This window comes from Meles meles, unplaced genomic scaffold, assembly GCF_922984935.1.
Source record: "Meles meles unplaced genomic scaffold, mMelMel3.1 paternal haplotype, whole genome shotgun sequence".
Taxonomy (NCBI): domain Eukaryota; kingdom Metazoa; phylum Chordata; class Mammalia; order Carnivora; family Mustelidae; genus Meles; species Meles meles.
In genome coordinates this window covers 201,174-209,242 of record NW_025721207.1, presented here as the reverse complement: position 1 = coordinate 209,242, position 8,069 = coordinate 201,174, and the positions used below count along the sequence as shown (strand labels likewise).

General features: G+C 36.0%; 1 pseudogene; it reads left to right on the top strand.

Moving 5' to 3' along the window:
• Positions 1-714: 714 nt before the first annotated feature.
• On the top strand, positions 715-1,631 carry LOC123936112 (annotated as a pseudogene).
• Positions 1,632-8,069: the final 6,438 nt, after the last annotated feature.

Below are 8,069 nucleotides of genomic sequence, written 5' to 3'. Positions count from 1 at the left end.
CTGGCAAAAAAACCTGATTAGAAAATATGTATATGTTTTACAAAGGCCTAAGTATTCTGTAATTATTGAAATGTTTTGTATTCATACTTTATTACTGCTGTTATAGACTAAAGTTGAGTGATTTAACATTGTGGAGAACTTCTTACAGCATTCAATGGTTCACGTGCATACCACAGTATTATCCTTGGATTCAGAGATGGAAGGAAGCTGGAATAAAGAACTCTTTTTATGCTTAACAAATGGCCTAAGCATTCTGTACTTTTCCAAAAGAAAGTAAGACGAGGAAACATGTATTTTTCAAACTGGACAGAAATTTAAATTACTTTTAGGATGCCCATAAAAACACTGGGAAATTGATTGGGATTAATTCATCTAGTGATCAAAAGAGAAAAAAAAAGTGAAGGCTAAGGGAAATTGAGCAACCTTACATTCTCTAAAATGTGCCCTGTGTGTAACGATTTTGACTAAACTCTGATTTTGACTAAACTCTGATCATACAGGACTTACTCTCTGAAAGTTACTGTAATAAGATAATTTGTTTTCCCCTCATCTAAGGAAGAAAATAGAAGTGGCGTACGGTCTTGAAATTTCATTTGGCTGAGAAAATGCTATGGAGGCAATAAAAGCATGTAGTAATAATCACTTTCTTTTTCCTTAAAGGATTTTCATGGAATCTCGGGATATGATCTGTTCTGATGTGTTTCAGTTTAAACTATGAAGACGGGAAACCAATGTGTAGAAACAGATTTTATACTTTCTGGTCTTTTCCAATATGGTCAAATGGACACTTTCCTCTTTGTTGCCATTGTAACCCTCTTTTCAGTGGCTCTGGTGGGGAATATCATACTGGTCCTTCTCATTCAGTTGGACATCATACTCCACACTCCAATGTCCTACTCAGTCAGCTCTCCTTTATTGACATGATGTACATCTCCACCACCGTGCCCAAGATGACCACTGACTTCCTGACAAAGAGTAAGACCATTACATTTTTAGGTTGTGAAATTCAAGCATTTGTATTCTTGACACTTGTTGGAACTGAAGCCCTTCTCCTTGGTTTCATGTCCTATGATTGATATGTAGCCATCTGTCACCCTTTACACTATCCTGTACTTATGAGCAAGAATATCTGTTGGTTCATGGTCACATGCACATGGGGCAGTAGCTCTATCAATGCTTTAGTGCATACGTTGTATGCTTTTCAACTTCCATTTTGTAGGTCTCGAATTGTTAACCACCTTTTCTGTGAAGTTCCATCTCTGGTACCACTGGTGTGTCAGGATACTTCCCAGTATGAGCATACAATCCTCCTAAGTGGGTTTATCATTCTGCTGCTACCATTCATGGCCATTCTAGCTTCCTATGTCCGTATACTTACTGTGGTGTTCCAGGTGAGCTCAGGTAAAGGACAGACAAAAGCTATCTCCACTTGTTCCTCTCACCTAATTGTGGCAAGCCTATTTTATATGACTACCCTCTCCACCTATGCAAGGCCACACTCCTTGCATTCTCCAGAACAGGATAAGGCAGTGGCAGTGTTTTACACCATCATCACACCTCTTCTGAATCCATTCATCTACAGCCTGAGAAATAAAGAGGTTACTGGTGCCCTGAAAAGACTGTTGGCATAATTGATATTTGTACAGGATATGTCACTTTAGGAACCCCTTATTGATTGAGATTGACCAATATAGATCACTTTACCTAGAATACTGTTTGGAATATGTTAATCTAAAGGATATTTATGCAATAAATTGATAAATATATTGATTCTTGCTCATTTCAGGATGGCTTAATCATAGTTATTGAAGCTACATGCTTTTCCAAATTGAAACCTCGAAAAAATGGTGTTATTGTCAACAGTATTTGGCTTCTGGGAATACATTTCAACTGTTAACTCAATGTTTGCATCTTGAATCATGTATTTTGTAATGTCCTCCTTAATGTCTGAATGTAGTGAGTAGGAAATATACTATACTCAAGCACGTGATATTAAAAGTATAATAAGGAAACTGTAATATATGTCACTGTAAGTAGTTCACTCATGTCTACATTCATTCAAAAGTGATGTACGGTTATGTCTGTTGTGCTAGTATAGACACTGGTGATGTGGCAGTAAACAATGATAAAAACTGACAGAATGCTCTGATCTCATTAAGATTTCATTCCATTGCAGGGGGACATAATAAAATAAAATAAAATAAAATAAAACAAAATAAAATAAAACAACATAAAGTAAGATAGGATAAAATAAGATAAAACAAAACAGACTTGAAAAATCTGGAGTACACCAACCAGTAGTAACTATTAGGGGCAAAAAAAAAAAAGTTAAAAATTGGCTTAGAGAAAGTGAGAGAATTTTCTGGTTTTATATATAATAGTCCAATGTAGGGACAACCAAGAGAATGATAGTTGGTCAAAAATTGAATGGAAATGAGTTAATAATTCATACAGATTTCTCATTAGGAATGCTCTAGGCATAGGAGGAAGCCAATGAAAATGTCTTAAAGAGTAAACAAGCATGGCAAGTAAATGAAAATCAAAGTATAACATCAAAGCTAATGGAAAAAAGACAGAAATTGTAGAAATGAATGACGATAATGGAGGATTTAAAATGTTAGGTTGACCATGGTAAGCATTTGGGCTTTAATCCAAGAAAATTGGCAGGCATTGGTGTGGTTCTACAGAAAACTGAAAATCACAATTGTGTTTCCATTACAGGAGCACAGTTGTTAAAAGATACTGCCTTGGATAAAAGTGGTAATGGTAGAGTAGCAAGAACTGGCCAGTCTCTGGAAATAGTGGAAAGCAGACATTTGAGACTTATGGTGAGATTATGATGTGCAGTGTGAGGTAATTAGAAAAGCAGAGAATTGAGGGGAACCTGACTGGCTCAGTCAGTAGAGCATGAAACCTCTCATCTTGGGATTGTGAATTCTAGCCCCGGGTTGGGTTTAGAGATTACTTAAAAATAAAATGTTAAAAAAAAAGTATAGCAGATAATCGGGCTAAGAGACTGTAATAAACAACTGGAAGTAAGAAATCGTTATTATCACCATTGAGGAAAAACACAGGAACAACATTTCCATCACCCACTTCCTTAGTGCTCCTTCACTACTAGCACCTCAACTATGCAGTGGTCATTATTCTGACTCCCATCAACATTAAATGGAAACCCTTACTAATATAATCAAACAACAACTTCTCTGGAGCTTCCAGGTTCTTTTTTTTTTTTTTTTCAATGTTAACAGAAGCTATATATATATATACCTTGGTAATACAAGGAATAATGCTATTGTTTTTATTGCTGAGTTGAACTCCATTGTACAAATATATTATGATTGCCTTCATAGGATCATTTGATATTTTCATCTATTATGAATAAAAATGTTATATCCCTCTCTACACAAAAATATTCTTTGGGAAACATTCACTCAATTATTTTATTGTATTCCTAGGCATAAAACTGTTTGGTCATAGGTAAGATATATGTTTAATAAAAAAATAAACAGTTGTATTAATATCAAATATTCTAATCAAAATATTGAAACTTCTTGGTGCTTAAGGGTTGGGAAAGTAATGGTTTGATGCTAAATTTAAATACATATTTTTGTGAAATACTTTAGAGACACATTGATATCAACTGTGTGTTTGCTATTAATAAATTCTATAAGAATTTAAATTTTGTTAGGACCACTCATTCTTGGTTCAAGATAAGTTACTGTATTTGGCCCATAAATATTTTTCTTAATGTAGCTTATTTGTTTAGAATATACTATGCATCTGTAAGTCAACCACCAATCCAATAATTAAAACATTGTTAAATGTTTTAGAAATTGTGGAGCATAATGAATAACATGGAGGACATTGGGAGAAGGAGAGGAGAAGGGAGTTGGGTGAAATCAGAGGGGGAGATGAACCATGAGAGACTGTGGACCCTGAGAAACAAACTGAGGGTTTTGGAGGTGAGGGGAGTGAGCCTGGTGGTGGGTTTTAAGGAGGGCATGCATTGCATGGAGCACTGGGTGTGATGCATAAACAATGAATCTTGGAACACTGAAAAAATAAAATAAAGTTAAAATGTCAAAAAAAAAAGAAATTGTTAGATCTCTTCAGAATGTCTACTCTGTCTTTTTGTTTCCTCCATTGCTCTGAGTTTCTAGACTACGATTGTCTTGTTATCTTATAGTATTACCAAATATATATTCATGGACAACTATGGAATGCTTATCATCCATGGGAGCTTTGAACTCTATAAAAACCATCTTATGTGTTACATCACATTTTTCAGAGCCTCTCTTCATTTGACATTATTTTACTATATATATTTTATATATTTTATTTTATTGTATATATAATATATATTATATATAAATATATATTTATATATATAAATATAATATATTATAATATATATTATATATTATATATTAATTATATTATATGTAATATATATAAATATATATTCCTACTCAGATAAAATTCTGTTTTATAATTTTATCACATATCTGTTTATATTTTGATTGACTTAAGATGGATAACTTTCAGTTTTGTGCTATTATGTATGGTGTATTTATGGATATTTATGTATATGACCCCTGCTTCCCATAGACAATAACTTATACAGGGCATATGTATATTACTGGAATTGCTGGTTTGTGGGATATGAAAAAGATCATGGGTTTAGAATTGGGCAACATTTTTTCCAAAGTGGCTGTAACAATTTTCATTTGTAAGATAAATATATAGACCAGAAAGTATAAAATCTGTTTCTACACATTGGTTTCCCGTCTTCATAGTTTAAACTGAAACACATCAGAACAGATCATATCCCGAGATTCCATGAAAATCCTTTAAGGAAAAAGAAAGTGATTATTACTACATGCTTTTATTGCCTCCATAGCATTTTCTCAGCCAAATGAAATTTCAAGACCGTACGCCACTTCTATTTTCTTCCTTAGATGAGGGGAAAACAAATTATCTTATTACAGTAACTTTCAGAGAGTAAGTCCTGTATGATCAGAGTTTAGTCAAAATCAGAGTTTAGTCAAAATCGTTACACACAGGGCACATTTTAGAGAATGTAAGGTTGCTCAATTTCCCTTAGCCTTCACTTTTTTTTTCTCTTTTGATCACTAGATGAATTAATCCCAATCAATTTCCCAGTGTTTTTTTTTTTTGTTTTTTTGTTTTTGTTTTTATTTTTTTTTTATTTTTTATTTTTTTTTGAGTTTCATTTTATTTATTTTTTCAGCGTAACAGTATTCATTCTTTTTGCACAACACCCAGTGCTCCATGCAAAACGTGCCCTCTCCATTACCCACCACCTGTTCCCCCAACCTCCCACCCCTGACCCTTCAAAACCCTCCGGTTGCCCCAACCTCCCACCCCTGACCCTTCAAAACCCTCAGGTTGTTTTTCAGAGTCCATAGTCTCTTATGGTTCGCTTCCCCTCCCCAATGTCCATAGCCCGCTCCCCCTCCCCCAATCCCACCTCCCCGCAGCAACCCCCAGTTTGTTTTGTGAGATTAAGAGTCATTTATGGTTTGTCTCCCTCCCAATCCCATCTTGTTTCATTTATTCTTCTCCTATCTCCTACCCCCCCATGTTGCTTCTCCATGTCCTCATATCAGGGAGATCATATGATAGTTGTCTTTCTCCGATTGACTTATTTCACTAAGCATGATACGCTCTAGTTCCATCCACGTCGTCGCAAATGGCAAGATTTCATTTCTTTTGATGGCTGCATAGTATTCCATTGTGTATATATACCACATCTTCTTTATCCATTCATCTGTTGATGGACATCTAGGTTCTTTCCATAGTCTGGCTATTGTAGACATTGCTGCTATAAACATTCGGGTACACGTGCCCCTTCGGATCACTATGTTTGTATCTTTAGGGTAAATACCCAGTAGTGCAATTGCTGGGTCATAGGGTAGTTCTATTTTCAACATTTTGAGGAACCTCCATGCTGTTTTCCAGAGTGGTTGCACCAGCTTGCATTCCCACCAACAGTGGAGGAGGGTTCCCCTTTCTCCACATCCTCTCCAGCATCTGTCATTTCCTGACTTGTTCATTTTAGCCATTCTGACTGCCATGAGGTGATATCTCATTGTGGTTTTGATTTCTATTTCCCTGATGGCGAGTGACGTGGAGCACTTTTTCATGTGTCTGTTGGCCATCTGGATGTCTTCTTTGCAGAAATGTCTGTTCATGTCCTCTGCCCATTTCTTGATTGGATTGTTTGTTCTTTGGGTGTTGAGTTTGCTAAGTTCCTTATAGATTTTGGATACTAGCCCTTTATCTGATATGTCGTTTGCAAATATCTTCTCCCATTCTGTCAGTTGTCTTTTGGTTTTGTTAACTGTTTCCTTTGCTGTGCAAAAGCTTTTGATCTTGATGAAATCCCAACAGTTCATTTTTGCCCTTGCTTCCCTTGCCTTTGCCGTTGTTCCTAGGAAGATGTTGCTACGGCTGAGGTCGAAGAGGTTGCTGCCTGCATTCTCCTCAAGGATTTTGATGGATTCCTTTCTCACATTGAGGTCCTTCATCCATTTGGAGTCTATTTTTGTGTGTGGTGTAAGGAAGTGGTCCAATTTCATTTTTCTGCATGTGGCTGTCCAATTTTCCCAGCACCATTTATTGAAGAGGCTGTCTTTTTTCCATTGGACATTCTTTCCTGCTTTGTCGAAGATTAGTTGACCATAGAGTTGAGGGTCGATTTCTGGGCTCTCTATTCTGTTCCACTGATCTATGTGTCTGTTTTTGTGCCAGTACCATGCTGTCTTGATGATGACAGCTTTGTAATAGAGCTTGAAGTCCGGAATTGTAATGCCACCAACTTTGGCTTTGTTCTTCAATATTCCTTTGGCTATTCGAGGTCTTTTCTGGTTCCATATAAATTTTAGGATTATTTGTTCCATTTCTTTGAAAAAAATGGATGGTATTTTGATAGGGATTGCATTAAATGTGTAGATTGCTTTAGGTAGCATAGACATTTTCACAATATTTATTCTTCCAATCCAGGAGCATGGAACATTTTTCCATTTTTTGGTGTCTTCCTCAATTTCTTTCATGAGTACTTTATAATTTTCTGTGTATAGATTCTTAGTCTCTTTGGTTAGGTTTATTCCTAGGTATCTTATAGTTTTGGGTACAATTGTAAATGGGATTGACTCCTTAATTTCTCTTTCTTCAGTCTTGTTGTTGGTGTACAGAAATGCAACTGATTTCTGTGCATTGATTTTATATCCTGACACTTTACTGAATTCCTGAACAAGTTCTAGCAGTTTTGGAGTGGAGTCTTTTGGGTTTTCCACATATAGTATCATATCATCTGTGAAGAGTGATAGTTTGACTTCTTTACCAATTTGGATGCCTTTAATTTCTTTTTGTTGTCTGATTGCTGAGGCTAGGACTTCTAGTACTATGTTGAATAGCAGTGGTGATAAGGGACATCCCTGCCGTGTTCCTGACCTTAACGGAAAAGCTTTCAGTTTTTCTCCATTGAGAATGATATTTGCGGTGGGTTTTTCATAGATGGCTTTGATAATATTGAGGTATGTGCCCTCTATCCCTACACTTTGAAGAGTTTTGATCAGGAAGGGATGCTGTACTTTGTCAAATGCTTTTTCAGCATCTATTGAGAGTATCATATGGTTCTTGTTCTTTCTTTTATTAATGTGTTCTATCACATTGATTGATTTGCGGATGTTGAACCAACCCTGCAGCCCTGGAATAAATCCCACTTGATCGTGGTGAATAATCCTTTTAATGTACTGTTGAATCCTATTGGCTAGTATTTTGGCGAGAATTTTTGCGTCTGTGTTCATCAAGGATATTGGTCTGTAGTTCTCTTTTTTGGTGGGATCCTTGTCTGGTTTTGGGATCAAGGTGATGCTGGCCTCATAAAATGAGTTTGGAAGTTTTCCTTCCATTTCTATTTTTTGGAACAGTTTCAGGAGAATAGGAATGAGTTCTTCTTTAAATGTTTGGTAGAATTCCCCTGGGAAGCCGTCTGGCCCTGGGCTTTTGTTTGTTTGGAGATTTTTGATGACTGTTTCAAT